Source organism: Rhinoderma darwinii, chromosome 8, assembly GCF_050947455.1.
Source record: "Rhinoderma darwinii isolate aRhiDar2 chromosome 8, aRhiDar2.hap1, whole genome shotgun sequence".
NCBI lineage: Eukaryota > Metazoa > Chordata > Amphibia > Anura > Rhinodermatidae > Rhinoderma > Rhinoderma darwinii.
The window spans coordinates 30,761,695-30,776,884 of NC_134694.1; the positions used below are offsets into that span (position 1 = coordinate 30,761,695).

The 15,190-nt window shown below is 39.8% G+C and overlaps 1 protein-coding gene across 2 annotated transcripts in view; it reads right to left on the reverse strand.

The window, feature by feature from the left end:
* BRINP1 (BMP/retinoic acid inducible neural specific 1) overlaps positions 1-15,190 on the reverse strand; it is a 206,941-nt gene that overhangs the window by 16,277 nt on the left and 175,474 nt on the right. The window lies entirely within an intron of this gene.

Here is a 15,190-nt window from a genome sequence, read left to right on the forward strand (position 1 = left end):
CTATGGACCAAATCATTATAGTTTCATACAACAACCAATGATTTATTTAAGAAAAGTTGTTCTACCTTTTCATCAGCAGATTGAAGGATGTTAACATCCAAGGGTAAAACGCACAATAGTTTTTCTGAATCATACAAAATGATTGAAGTTAAGCATGAACATTGATACTACTGAGCCATTTCATTTTGAGCTAGCCAGTCTCTTATATCATACTATGGTATGCAACAGCAGTATGGTATCCCCACTAGGGTTACTATTATCAGATTATTAACATAATATCCATAAAGATGTTGTTGTGACTTTCTAAGGGATGTAAAATATCATTACAAAGGCTGTACACTAAAAACAAAGAAAAAGAAAAAAAAGGAATGATTTTCTATATTAACTCATATTAATGTTAATGGCAAAGCAGTAAATACTTCAACCCCTTCACCGGTTTAGGAATAAAGTGTAAAAAGAACATTAATAATAGAACCTTAAATGAAAGAACATTAATAATAATTAATACTATGGAAACCCCTGAAGCCTTTTTTTTTGTTGTGTTGTGTATGTGTTTTGTGATTTAATTTTTTTTTCTAATATTTATTTATCAAAAAATTGATTTCGTTTTAGCGCTGCAGCTTCTATGTATCTACTAAACATCGAAACTGCATAAGTGGAATCCGTCTGTCAGCTGGACTGACGGCTCAGGCTGAGAGTGGCTCCTGTCTGATTCTGACACGCAATCTAACCCTAAGGGTATGTTCACACGCAAACGCAAAATACGTCTGAAATTATCAGGCAAAAACAGCTCCTGAATTTCAGACGTTTTTGCAAGTACTTGCGTTTTTCGCGGCGTCCATTACGGACATAATTGGAGCTGTTTTTCAATGGAGTCAATGAAAAACAGCTCCAAAAACGTCCAAAGAAGTGTCCTGCACTTCTTTGACGCGGGCATATTTTTACGCGCCGTCTTTAGACAGCGACGTGTAAAATTACAATTCGTCTGAACAGAACATCGTAAAACTCATTGCAAGCAATGGGCAGATGTTTGCAGACGTAATGGAGCCGTCTTTTCAGGCGTAATTCTAGGCATAAAACGCCTGAATTACGTCTGAAAATAGGTTGTGTGAACATACCCTTATAGTGATCCTCTAAGTTTATCAACTAGATTTGATTGCTATTAGGGTTAGGTTGTCCAATTGAATGGGAGAAGGCTGTAATACTGTGAACCACCGCTACAAGTGTGTTGGCGTTTATCAGTATTGAGCAGCGTGAGTGATGAAGGGAAAGCAGCGCTTACTTGAGTGCAGCAGTCTTGTTCAGCTGTTCGGCACGGGTGTCGAGAGTCAGTCCTCCACTGATCAAATATTAATAGACTATTCTGAGAATAGGACATCAATTATCTCTCTCCAAAAAAAACTTAAATGTTGTAAAAAGAACTGAGAGGCCTCATGAAAGCAAAGTGTAAAATGCAAAGTGGTTAAAAATAAATTTAGAAAAAGTTCCAGGCTTGGTTTTATTCTACATTTTTAGAATGACGGGAAGGAAGCCACAGACTATAATTGCGCCATATACTGGACTGTAAACCATGTCATTCTTTTATATTGTAGATGCTGACTGGGTAAATGTACGATTGCATTCACATAGGATCCATTAGGGGTACAGTAGGTACATTAGAAATATTTCATATTTTGTGAAAAGAAGAAATTATTATATGAAAGGAAAATCATGGTGGCCAGGAAGCTCTCAGTAGAAAACGTTCATATGTCTGAACCAGGTCCCTCCTGAAAGGACAGTTTAAGGTATTCCAAAGAAAATGTCAGAAAGTCCATGTCCAGCAGCATTGTGCATTACTTAGGTAGGAGGGGGGGGGGGGGCAATATGGAAGAGACACTATAGTCCCGCAAAAAAGCTTCAATAGAGGTCAAAGTTCCTTAAAAGCTCAGTGCGTTATGCCACAGCCTAATCTAAACCTCCTCCAAAAACTACAAGCGGGACTTCAGCCTCAGAGACTTCTAAGGCTTAGAGACTTGTAATCTAATACATGACAAATTTAGACACACATCACATGATTGAAAATAATACAGGAATTTTGAATTTGAATATTTTAGACTTGTCTTACATTTAGATTAGATAGATAGATAGATAGATAGATAGATAGATAGATAGATAGAGATACATTGAGATATACACAGATCTTAAATATATTGAAGTAAAGTTACATACTTCCTATAATATAGCTATGGTACATATACATCTTATTATTTTTCGTTTTGAAGAAACATTCAGTGTAAAATAATGTTGACATCTGAGTGCCTCAATGACAGCATGAATATATGGATGCAATTGAGAAAAATAATTGCAATATCCCGCCTTCACATGGGATGTAAGATTGTTCCATTGACATTCTGCCATTTCACTTGGCAAACTATTTCCTCTTTCTTGAATTCTCTTCCCTGTGGGATTATATTTTTCAAACCCTGCACATCTTCAGAAGAAGCAAGGATTTTGTTATAGCATGGAAGGATAATTATCTCTATTTATATTTTCATTACAGATGACTTGCTTACAACTGCAATCCTCTTCATTCTAGATTTGTTTCAAATTGAGATCTTCACATTTACTCTCTTAGGGGTTTTCCCATAAGCAATATTTATCACCTGTGCACAGAAAGGTGATAAATATCTGATCGGTGGGGTCCGACCAATGCCGATCCTGAGAACAGGCTTACCTGGCTGTCCCTGTGCACCCATATGAATGGAGCGGTACTGCGCATGCTCGGCCACCACTCCATTAATTTCTATGGCGCTACTGGATGCTATCTCCAGGAAAGCCCTTCTCGGGATTAGTGTAGGACCCAGCGGTAAGACACCTACCGATCACATATTTATCATCTATCCTGTGGATATATGATAAATATTGATTATAGAAAAATCCCTTTAAAGAGGCTCTGTCCCAACATTATAAGTGCCCTATCTCCTACATAATCTGATCGGCGCTGTAATGTAGATAACAACAGTGTTTTTTATTTTGAAAAACTATCATTTTTGAGCAAGTTATGAGCAATTTTAGATTTATGCTAATTAGTTTCTTAATAGACAACTTGCCGTGTTTTTACTTTTTACCAACTGGGCATTGTGCAGAGAAGTGTATGACGCTGACCAATCAGTGACCAATCAGTGTCATACACTTCTCATTATTCCAGCCCATTGTTACAGTGTGATTATGCAGTGAAATATACTATAAATGTCTTAGATGGAAATACCCCTCTAAGTAAAAATGGTCAATTTTTTTTCAATTTATGTTCTAGTAGTTGTGATTTGTGATGCCACATATGTGTACATTGTGTAATATATGATGTTGCTATAGCACTCTTTTAGCTTTAGCTTCTACATGGGTGGTAATGATCCTAGTATAGAATTTCTTTAGGGAAGGCACAAGAATAGATAGGGCCTGAGTAGAACAGGAAAAATTGGTGGCCAGGAATAATTACAGATACAGTGGAGTTGCAACCAGTAACTGTCTTTACAAGCCTGCTAGTTCATGTAAGGGCTGGTTCACCTCTAGTTTTTTTCCTCCGTAGGAGGAATATGTCCGAAGGAGTCTCAATGTATACCTCCGACGGAAGGTAGCGAAGTATCCGACTGTATAGTTATACAGTGTGATACGTTGCCGAACTCCCCGGGCAGAGAGTTAGTGGAAACACTATGACCAGGGAAACTCCTGACGTCACTGTCCATATATGGACAGTAACGTTAACAACTTTGAGATGCTGAAATCCCCATCTAGAGCGTTGGGAACGCTCTGGCCAGGGATTCCGCTTCTGGAGGAATCCCAGACGTCACTGTTCATATATGTACAGTGACGTCAGGAGCTTCTCCAGTCCAGGAGTCCCCGGGCCGATCAATACCTGATGCTCTTCCTGGGAACTATGGCAATGGGGAACCTTCCTGAATGTGTTTAACATATACCCCTGACTGATGCCATATAGTGCCATCCATCACATATAGGATCCCATGTTAAAAAAAAATGTATACGCGCGCGGCTTACTTTGTTTTTGTGGAATCCCTCAGGATGGAATGGAATAGTGTAGTATACTATGTTATCCTATACTCTAAAAAAAGTTTTACCGACATATACCAGCATGACGAAGGCCAAAAGGACATTCTTTTGGCATCCATTAGGCTAATTGAGCCATATGGACGCAGTTAGCGTGTACATCGGGAGCTTTCCCAATATACACACTAAACGTAGGGCAAAAACTTCATGTGCATACATACACTTGCTACTCCTCCCCTTTTATCTCTGCAATCCTACACATTGCCAAGGCTGCTGTAATCACAGAACTTTATTAACTAGCAAGTTCTCACTTTAAACACACAAACAGCTTGCAATTCCATGTGTGGAAAAGACATTAAAGTTATTTTAGCAACATCTCTATCTACCTATATCTATTTATTGATATTACTCACTCTCCATCTATCTGCTCTGTAGCTGACATCAGCAGGGAGTACATAAAGGGCTACATGACTTTGGGATAGCAGATTAGCTCTTGGAACCTGCCACCTTACCTATCATAAAACCCACTGACAACAGCTTTTGGTGAAAGACCACAGTAGCCATCTTTATTAACCAGAATATAAAATTACAACATAGTTGTACTCATAAATAAAAGAACCAACACAGCTGAGGGGTCCTTGAAGGCAAGTCTCACTCACATCACTAAACAGGTCTTAAACTTGCCCTCAGCCGTTCTGCACCTGACCCAAAGACACCAAATTTCTCTCAGACGTGTAACCGTTGTCTACAGGTAATAAACCATAAGGGTTGAGTGATCCACTCAAGCTCAAAATTCCAACCACAAATGTTTGGGTTTCACAAAATTAAATTATTTCCTTTCAGCTTCCAAAGACCCCTCTCTTACACACTGTTGCAACAAAAGAACACAAGCAATCTTATCAGTAATACAAGCATATATTGCAGTTATTGTCCCCTCTCTACCTTATATTAGATAAAATAACACCTCCCTATCCAAGTCATTCCAAATTGGCTTGTAATTTATGAACATCTTCCATAGACAGTATTATTAATCCCTTCCTCTATATCATTAATAACTAAGTTGAATAATAGTGGACCCAGCACTTTACCCTGGGGTACACCACTTATAACCGGGGACCATTCAGAGTAGGAATCATTGACCACAACTCTCTGGATACGATCTACAGCGGCCCCTCTGTCCAGGCTTCTACTCACCACTTCATAACAAATCAGGTTGGTTTGACAACTTCTGTCCTTAGTAAATCCATGCTAGATGTCACTTCTAATACTATTTTTTTGTCACATACTCCTGTATATCCAAAAAATAAAGTATTTGAAGCAGCACAAATCCCGATATCAGGAGCGGTGTCACGCTGTAAAATCAGACAAACCCAGTCTGACGTAATGTAATCCTCAGAAAAAGCATGGTTGAACAGCAGCACACGTCTCCCAAATTTCAATCAATATGTTCTTTTATTGGTCAAACATCCAGTAAAAAATGGCAACGTTTCGACCCGTGACAAGTGGAGAGTCTTTCTCAAGCCATTTTTTACTGGATGTTTGACCAATAAAAGAACATATTGATTGAAATTTGGGAGACGTTTGCTGCTGTTCAATCATACTCCTGTATATCGTCCCTTAAGAGCCCCACAAACATTTTCCCACAATGACTATTAAGCTTACTGGTCTGTAATTACCTGGGGAAGACCTAGAGACCTTTTTGAAAATAGGAACCACATTTGCCCTGCCAGTCTTTTGTCACCGTACTAGTCACTAGAGAATCTACGAATATTATGAACATGGGGACAAAAATACCTGAACTAAGTTCTTTAAGAAAACAAACTCTAGGGTGTAAACCATCTGGTCCCGGAGCCTTGTTCACATAAATTTTATTTAATTTAGCTTGGACCATATCTACATTCAGCCAATTACATTATGCCAGATCTGTATTCAATGTTCTGTGACTTAGGTCAGTTTAATATAGCCGCATTTTAGCATCAGTATTATAGAGGCAACACTTGTGCCCCCACCCATGCACCTACGCACCCACGCACACAGTCCTACTGAACCAAACAAAGAACACTAAGTTGATATAAGTTTAGTTCAGTAGAACTGCAAGGATCTAGTTGTTTGAGTTGTAATATGAATACCGAAATGGAGCTGTGTAATGGCTGTGTGAAGTTGGTTTAAGGGTGAGTACAAGGACCACAGCGTCAAATTTTTGATATTATTGTTCATTTTATATTAGTTGTAGCATTTTCCTCTGCTGCTTTTAAGCGCAAACAAACAATAAACACTCTCTTGCTGTATTATTTTACTCTCTCTCTCACATTTCACAAAGCATTTACAAACATTTAAGTCAAATTAAACTTCATTTATTATGTTTCCCCATTCAAAGAACTTTAATCAAGTGTCCATGAACCATGATTGGAGGATTTTCAGCTTCTAAATGAACCAAGGCAATATTTTACAACTGAGAATAATATAAAAAAGAAATAACTGCATTAAGGGCAGTCCTAATTTACTCTGTACAGTTACAATTACATATAAAATCTAATCAATGCTGTGAAATAATTTCTGGAAAGAAAACTGCAATCTGTTAGGAACTTACATTACAAAAAATCATTCAATAAGGATAATGAGCAATACAAAGAAATTATTTCTGGAAATTTATTTAGTTTTCGTTAGAGAACAATCTAAGCCTCGTTACAATTAGGGGAAGCCATTTGTTTAAATAGATTTTATTATTTCAAGAATTAAGTTTATTTTACCACATCTCTGCTACAGTGAGCATTAGTAGAAATATCCACATTCTCCTGAGCTATACAAAATCCTTTGGCTGTAAACAATAGATTTATCATTCTGTATATTTACTTCCTGAGACCTTAAACATTGAAGTAAATGTGCCCCTTGATTACCATTTTTTTCATCTAAATAGGTAAAAAAATCTTGTGCTTAGTCCCAAATCTGTATAGAAATAGAGTTAGATTATACAATTCTGTATTTCTATAGCCATTACTCTGGGGAGTTTAGGAGCTTGCTGCATACTTACGACACCCTGACTCCGCACCTTCCAACTGTTCCGGCTGCCTCTGGGGACTGGTAGCTATGCAGGGGTCGGTGTCAAAAGCAGAAGGCTCCGACCACTGTATATCGGCCATGCTGGGTTACTGCAGCTCTGCTCCTATTCACTTGAATAGGAGGAGAGATGTAGTACTGCAGCACGGCCGCTAAACAGTGGTCGGAGACTTTTGCTTTCAGCACCGATGCCTGCATAGCTTCCGGCGCCTAGAGGCAGCTTGAACAGCTGATTGATGTGGGGTCTGGGTGTCGGACCCCCACCGATCATATGCTGATGACCTATCCTTGTTTATAGGTCATCACTATGAAAAACAACTCCCAACCTGGACAACCCTTTTAAACAATATTCCCATCTGTCATCTGTCTGATAGATGGGGACGCCACCTCTGGAATCCATGCCTATCTCTAGAACGGGCCACCTTACACCCATCCTACCTTCTCCTGCTGGCGCTGTACTCTGGTCAATGAGGTACAAGGTGGCCTGGAGTACGGAAACACTGGCGATCATGCTGAGCTATGCTGTTTCTATAACTCCCATTGAAATTAATGCCTGAACAATGGGAATGCCCATCAATAATAAAATCATCAGTAAAACAGAGCTCTGACCCCTATAAAGATTTATTATGAAATTGATGAGAACAAAATGTTGGACAAACATGACGACATGGTGCTAAAAGTTGAACATTCACTTTAAGGCTATGTTCACACTGGGTATTTTGCCGAGTTTTTTGACGCGGAAACCGCGTCGCAAAACTCGGCAGAAACGGCCCGAGAACGCCTCCCATTGATTTCAATGGGAGGCGTCGGCGTCTTTTTCCCGCGAGCAGTAAAACTGCCTCGCGGGAAAAAGAAGCGACATGCCCTATCTTCGGGCGCTTCCGACCTCCCATTGACTTCAATGGGAGGCAGGAGAAAGCGTATATGTCGCTGTTTTATGCCCGCGGCGCTCAATGGCCGCGGGCGGAAAACGGCGCGATAATTGCCGTGAAAATCGGCGTGCAGGGAGAGGAATATCTGCCTCAAAGTTCCAAACGGAATTTTGAGGCAGATATTCCTCCCCCAAAATACTCCGTGTGAACATAGCCTAAAGGGTTATCCCTTTTTCCAGAATGGTTGCAATCAGTATGAGCATATTGCTACTATTTACATACAAACAGTAAATTTGATATTTTTGGTTTTTTTTCCTGATGGCAAACAGCATGCACTCCATGACCAGAACATACAGAAAGGAGGATAAGGGAAATCCTTGATGAATGCCTTGCCAAATAGCTATGGAAGAAGATAAATGTCTGTTGACATGAACTCCAGTAGTAGCACCATTGTATAGATTAAGGATCCTTTTGAGAATTCCCTGAACCAGGAAATTTTGAAAACAAAATTGTGGATCATTGGATTGGACCACACAGTAATCATCTTTGTTTGATAGAAAATTATTGCAAAACCAGTCTATGGAGTGAGTTCACTTAAAGAAACAAGTATTGGCGATAGTCTCTACTATTGTCCACTGACCAAGACCATCTGGTGGACCTGATCAATACTGGACTTAGGTGTACACGACCTGTGCGACTGCATCACTCTCAATATCAAGGGGGTGTTGCAGTGTAAGCACAGCTGATCAGCACTCAGCAGTCAGACTGGGTGTCTCACTGACGGCTTGTTCTCATGTACTTCTCCTGAATCCTCTATGTCCACATCCACTCTGACCCCAACACTTTTCTGGGGGAGGACTTCCCCAGGTGGTCAGGGAATTTCCCTGTATGTATAATTACACTTAAGCATCACCATATAACCCCAAGTCAATTAAACTTCAGGGATATCCACTTGTCTAGTTAGGAAGCATCAGCGATTGTGATTTCACCTGCTTTGGTGCAAATGAAAGTGACAGCAGGTGCATCATCAGCAAGACAAAGCCCAAAAGGGCATGGATTTGCAGGTGGTGGCCACAGACAATTAATCTCTCCTTATCCTTCCTGACTGATTCTTCTTTAGTTTTGCACTTTGCTAGTGTCCTTGTCACTACTGGTAGCATCATGCGGTAACTGCATCCCATTGAAGTTGCACATGTAGTCTAGCTCCTCCAGGATGGCATACACATATGTATCTGTGTCTCCAAGTATGGTCTCAAGAGCATAGAGCAGATACCAGGACATGGGCCGCTACATGAGGAAAGTCGGACAGGGCCGTAGAAGGGCATTAAATCATCAGCAGGACTGGTGCAATGAGAAACAGGAGGAGTACAGCCAGAGTCCTACAAAATTACCTCCAGCGGACTAATGGTGTGCAAGTTTCTGACCGAACTGTCAGAAATAGACTCCATGAGGGTGGCATGAGAGCCCAATGTCCTTAAGTAGGATCTGTGCTCACAGCCCAGAACGGTGCAGCTTGATTGGCATTCGCCAGAGAACACAAGAATTGGCAGTTCCACCATTGGCACCGTGTTCTCTTCAAAGAGAAGAGTAGGTTCAGCACATGTAACAGACATGAAAGAGCATGGAGACGCTGTGGTGAACGTTATGCTGCCTGCAACATCATCCAGCATGACCGAGTAGGTAGTGGAGTGATGGTCTGGGGAGGCAAATCCTTGGAGGGTGGCACAAACCTCCACATGATACCAAACCTTCAACAGTACCCTGACTGTTAGGTACTAGGATGAAATCATCAGAGCCATTGACAGACCTTACACTGGTGCAGTGAGACATGGGTTCCTCCAGGTGCAGGACAAGGCCAGCCTCATGTGACCCGACTGTGTAGGCAGTTCATGGATGATGAAGGCATTGATGCCATTGACTGACCCTCACATTATGCAGACCTTAATCTAATTGAAAACCTCTCGGACAATATGAATCAGTGCATCCAACTCTTCCAAGTATCGTCACAGACTGTCCAGGAGCTTACTGATGCCCTAATGCAGCCGTCTCATCATGAGCATGCCCAGTCATTGTCAGGAGTGCATACAGGCACGTGGGAGCCATACACACTACTGAGTCACATTATGAATTTTCCAGATAAAATTCACACAAATTGGTTGATGGTTTTGGTTTCCATTGACCGTTGATACGTCATTTTGCTCTTAAGGAATTACACAATTTATATCAGTAAATATTTTCAACTTAAATCTTTCGTTTATCGAGATACGGTGTGTGATTTAAGTGTTCCCTTAATTTTTTTGAGCAGTGGAAAAACAGAGCCATAACTGTCTTATTGGAATACTCCCTTAAAGTGTTATTCCAGCAATAAGCATTAAAATATCTGATGATGATCAGGTGTGGGTCTAACCGATCAGAATAACCAATTAAGATATATATATATATATAGATATATATAGATATATATATATATATATATATATACAGTTGATGAGAACAAGGGTCCATCTCCACTTTTTTTTTTGCCATACCACGGAGTGGTGGAATGTTCTATATGGGGCATTGTTTGCACATGCCTGTGGAGGTCCACTAGTATATACAGACTGCTGGAGTTAGGTGAGAGGTGAGATGTTCTTTGTTCCTATTATAGTTTGATTTAAAATGTGACCTCCAGCAGACACAATGGGGTAGAGCTAGTTCTCTCCATTATAGTATATAGTATGTAGTTAAGGAAACAACTGAACATGCTTCTCTTTTTTTCTTATAAACAGGAGCAAGGCCCCCCAAAAAAATCTAAAACTTTTATTATTGACCAAGTTATGAACATTTTTCGATTTATGCAATTTTTTTCTAAATGCCCACCTGGGTGTTTTTTTTCTGTTCACCAAGTGGGCATTGTATAGAAAAGTGACGAATCAGCATCATACACTTCTCTTTATTCCAGCCCAGCTTGAGTCACAGCACAGCGTGATTTCGCGAGATCACACTGTGACGTCACTTCCTCCTGCAGGTCCTTCACCGGAGTGACGGAAGACTGAACAGACATCGTTCATAATAAACGTTTTTAAATAAAAATAAAAAACAGTAGTTATCTACATCAAAGCGCCTATTAGATTAGGTAGGAGATAGGGAAGTTATAAACTGGTGACAGAACCTCTTTAAGGGCCTCCTACTAAAGGACTCTTCCTCTTCTCATACTCTAGCCTTGATTTGTAAGCTCCTATACGGACAGGTAAACCTAAATGTATCTTATACAGGATAAGGGAACTGGAAACTGAGATCCAAAAAGAGGATTGGCAAAAAGCCTTTCATTTAGTATATAAGATACCCATTGCTTGTGTTAAGATGACAAGATTTTGATGTCTGGCCTTATCTCCACTCTGTCTACCACTCGTTCTTATAATCATGTTAGAGATATGGCATACAGGGTCGCCATGCTTCATATACAGTATATGGGACTGTGACAAATTGGAACCATTCTGGAACACGTTACTGTCAATATACCATTACACTACAGGCACTGTTATCTTAAATACACCCCATATATTTTTGCTGATCTATAATCTCTGGATCTATATCTTCACTTAAGATTTGTTGGAATATTTTTTGACAGCAGCAAGTACTATTATCCTTTGCAACTGTCAGTACTCCACGACCTCCTGTATACTTTAATGGATCAAGGAAATGATCCTGCTAATACATATGAATAAGAAGCTCTTCTCAGAAATTGCTAGATTAAGGACACTGCTTTGAAAGAGACATAACTGTTCAGCTTTTCCTTTTCTTCTCTTTTTTTCTCTCATTTTCTTTTTTAGCTACCTGACTGCTACATTTCTTTATACATTTTTATGTCACTAGTTATTGCAATTTCATTTTATAGGATGTTGGGCTTTGTTCACACTGGTGCCAAGGCTTCCATTTATAATGAAATCACGACAGCTGTGCCAAATCCATTTTCAATTGGATACTGACCAATCCTGACGCACCCCATTTACATACCCCAGGTTTCCGTCAAGATTCTGGTATTTTTTATAACAAAAATAAGTTCTGTAGACTGTATTACTTTTCTTATAACAAATACCGGAAACCCCAAAAGAAACCAACGCAATAAGGCAATTCCCCTTCTTATATCACCAATGTTTTGTAATTGTGCCACTTACACTTTTGATATCTGTAGGACAAACGATCTTTTATCCAAAAGCTATTTCTCCAGACTCCCCCATGCACATGCACGATCGGCTGTGTTTTCAATTGGGTGAAGGGAGAAAGCCGTGGCCAGACTCTTCTGGAAACGGCTTATCTACTAATGAACAAAAGGATTGGGCATGTTGAGATTCAACATGCCCGACCCTTCTCATTATCGGGGGAGAGTCGGAAAGCCACCATACACATTAGATTGCTCAGGTGACATTTTTTATTTACTATTCTGTGATTTATTCATTGTGTATATTGTATATTCATTGTGTATATTGTTAAGATCTCACATCAGATTACATTGCTTGTCCCACCTTTCAATGTCACTTTTTCTTTACTTGCTTTAAGACAATGTCATTCTTTGCAAATGTTCAAATATTCTTAGTTATTTTTTTTATTATTATTTTTTAGAATAATAGTAAATGAACTGTTTCCACCTAACATTTGGCTGTTTGACTTTTCAATGTCAAGGGACAATGTGGCAGAAAATTTCACATGACCTTTGAAAATTAGACAAGAGCTTCCTTTATCTCTATGAACATTTGCCCTTTTTAAAGACATTTTGCTGGGATCTAGCGGCTTAATACTAGCAAACACTAAGTGTAACCTTTGCAATATGCTCCTTGAGATGCTCAACATGTATGACATACGTATCTAGGTGTATTAGTTTGCTCCACCAATTCTTTGGTATGGCTTGTATCTACTTTAAATGCCCTCTTTAAAAAAACAAAACACAGCTTTAACATGTCAGTGCTTGCAATGGGAGCACATTATGAGCGGCCTATGGTGTCCCTCACAATTTCTCTCATCAGTGTGTAATGTGAATGAGATGGCGATCAAGATAGCTAATTCCCCCTGAAAAGCTTACAGCAAATAAAGGCAGCGATAACTTCTAACAGGTAATGTGACATCACCCAAGGCGTCGGGACCTCAACCAACATGGGAGTCCCAACAGGACCCACTGCGCCAAGACGCGTGCCAACTCATTTACTAAGTGCTCACATGGGTCATCGAGGGGCCACCCTCTAGTGTGCGTTATACCTCAGTCCTGGATGGAGCCACAAATTGTGTCTAGAAATCAAGGTACAGCATCACTATTTCACATTTGTACCTCTGTGGGTCCATGCTGGGACAAGCCACTACCTTTCGCCAGTAAAACTTAGCTCAAGGTACGTAGCAGTCGCTGGGTAGTGAAGGGGCCACAGGGGGAAGATGGCAGTGAGCACTGACTTGACACTGTTCCAATTGCGTCCGTTGCAACAGTTGCACACTTTAGCCTTAAATTTGAGGTCACTCTCAACGCAGCTGCTGTTCGCTCTTTGTACAAGACAGTATTACTTCAGAAGCAATCTGTTGTTAATCACATAACCCTTCGAATGTCAAAGAAATGGCTGTTAAATATCTCAACAGAACATGTTACCATCACTTGTGGTTACACCATTTGAAACGCCATCATAAGGGTGAGGGGGTATACCAATATTCGGGCCCACGCTACCTGCTATAGATGTGCTAGACTAGCTCTGCCCTCCTCACTGAGCCCTTCACCTGGCAGTCTCCACACCTGGAAATGGGGGGGAGGGGACAAGATTCACACAGAGCACAACCGGAAAAGTTACCACTCTATTTTACAACACCATGCCATCCTTTGTTGTCCCGAATTGTTGATTTCATTATGACAACAATCTGCAGAATACACCTAAACTGTTCATTTGATGAGATGGGAAACTGAAGTACTGTTTATGATGGACTGGCCGTCACAATCATCAGATCTCAACCCTATAAAGCTCTTGTGATATGAGCTTCACCGTTAGGCCAGAGAAAAATCTTCCTACAAACCAGCAACAAAAACCATGGGTAAAATCTGTTGCTCTAGGATACTGGGTGAAAACTCCTCCGAAATATTCAAGGAGGAAATATCTTCAAAAACTGAGACTTATAACGCCAAACATCTTCAAAGCTGGACAAATACAAGATTCTTTGATGAATGTAAAGTTCGATGAACAGAACAGTTCTATAACATAATGGTAATGATGTATTGATTATGATATTTGGATAATCTCTATTTTATAGAACCTTGATATAAAAAGTATAAATTTATTAAAGTAGAAAGAGAGAAATTTGTAGTTGCTAGTACAAGTAAAGTAAAAGAGTTCTACTTAAATTGCCTTGTTTTCTTATTCTTAAAGGTGAATATAATTACAAGGCATGGACTTAGCCACCAGCATTCGGTTGAGATCGGTATAGTAGAAAGTTTTTGACACTAATATATTTCAGGTATGTAATACTGAACCAGTTAGTCACTTAATACGACGAGAGTAGTCTTGTCGATAACGATACGTACAGGTTTGCTGATGCTTACAGGTGAAAAATGAGAAAAATTGTCATATTGTTCACCGCAAGGGTCTTAGTTGAGACTTCATCAGGCATAAAGTTGTGTGAAACTAAAACTAAATGAATAGTGAATTTACCAGTAGATTTGTCTACTGTGATCCAAATGAACTTCTGCTCAACAGAATACACTAGAACTTATGCCTAAAAACAGTCAACCCTTGACTTTTAGGACAAAATATGAAATAAACGAGTAGCTCACTGTCCTATCATGGGATACTCTGGAAAAAATTCAAAAATTAGGGACATCTGGAGCACCAACTACCCCACGCCTGCAGACCTAATTCTCTTGTATACAGAGTCTTTCCTGCTATTGTGTGGCTTTCCACTACCTCCACTTCCCTCCTAAGGACCGGCCTAAGTCATGTTTCTGCTCTGCCCCATCTCGAGGACCATTTTTAGTTCACTCTATTTGTTCTGCGTTCATTGCTAGATTTTGGTTTGCTTTTGGCCAATTCTATTTGGCTCTTGTTGATACCTTGCTTCAGATATTATGTCCCATATTTTGTGATGCAATTTTTTTTAATGATACTTTTCACATTGTTTGTCCTACTATGAAAAATGCAATAAAAACAATGTAGAAACAGTGGCTCAGTCAAGGTGATTGCCAATACGTTGTCACAAAATCATCCCTTAACAAA